We start from the raw sequence: 1,272 nt of genomic DNA, 5'->3' as shown, positions 1-1,272 counted from the left end.
AATTTGTTTTAATTTTTTTCTTTGGTACTTAGTAAAACTTTTTGATAGTTCTAGCCTGTTATACCTCTAGGAAAGAGTACAAAGGGGAGACTTTTTCTCATACTCCATCGCCAAACAGAATGTGCTTCCACAAAAATATGCTTGAAAGAGTGACGGCGTGGCTTACTAGTGTAAAGGGAATGGATTCTGATCTACTGCAATGAAAAACGGCTCTGATGAGAACACTGAAGTGGGAATGAGACGCTCTGGGGGTCCAAGCTGATGGAAGCTGGCCCAGTAATTGGATTGAGAGACTTCCAAAGGGAAAAAGGTTCTCATCAAGGCAGTTCTGGTGGCTTCCTCAACGTGGACACTCTCTCTGGGTTCAAGATTTGGAGGTTGTATGTTTTATTTCACTAAGGTGGAATGATTGCTCTAGTACATTTGTGTGAAAGATACCACAAACCCATTTATGGCAGCCTTTTACTATATGAAACATGTCAACTTATAGAGTGAATGAATTAAAGAAAGCAGCCCTTTGTGATTCCACAAAGATCATAAAATAGACTCCAAAGTGCTTAAGAATGGTCCCTGAAGCAGCAGCACTAGCACCTCTTGGAACTTCTTAGAAATGTAAATCCTCCAGCCCTACCCCTGACCAACTGGCTCAGAAACTCTGAGGGGCAGGGCCACTAAGTCCTCCAGGGAATTCTGAAGTGAGCTGAAGTTCGAGAACCACTGACTTAGTGGAAGGCTGAAGTTGTCCCACAAGCTGGTCTCTGTCAACTTTTCCAGCCTCGCTGGCTGTCTCCTTGAGCCCTGGATTCTCATAGCCCCTTTCTATCTTCTTCTGTTTCTGTTTCCTTCGGGCCCAGGAAACAGACTTTATATTGACTTTGTTCCTGATCTGAAGCTTTTTAGGCCTAATTAGTCTAGGAAAAATAGCATGTTCCATGTGGCCAGCCCAGCTCAACCTTCCCAGTGACTGCTTTGGGTTTTGGTGACCAAGCACTACCAGTATAATAGTGCTTAGCAAAGTTTGTCATTGTCACTCAAGACTTCCATAAAGAGCAATGACTTAACATCTTTGGGTGTCTGGACATAACACTATGACAATAGCTCAAATGTTCTGCTTCCACCCAACTCCCACAGCCACAGACACCTTCACATCATGTAGCCTTTTCTCATATGCTTCCCTATCTCTGAACAGTTCTTTTCAGTCTTCTCTATGGGATGATCTCCTCTGCCTGCCTTTTAAAATTGGCTTCCCTTTGGTTCTATCCTCAGCCTTCT

Source organism: Galeopterus variegatus, unplaced genomic scaffold, assembly GCF_000696425.1.
Source record: "Galeopterus variegatus unplaced genomic scaffold, G_variegatus-3.0.2 Scaffold7344, whole genome shotgun sequence".
Taxonomy (NCBI): Eukaryota; Metazoa; Chordata; class Mammalia; order Dermoptera; family Cynocephalidae; genus Galeopterus; species Galeopterus variegatus.
This window is presented reverse-complemented; position numbering follows the sequence as displayed.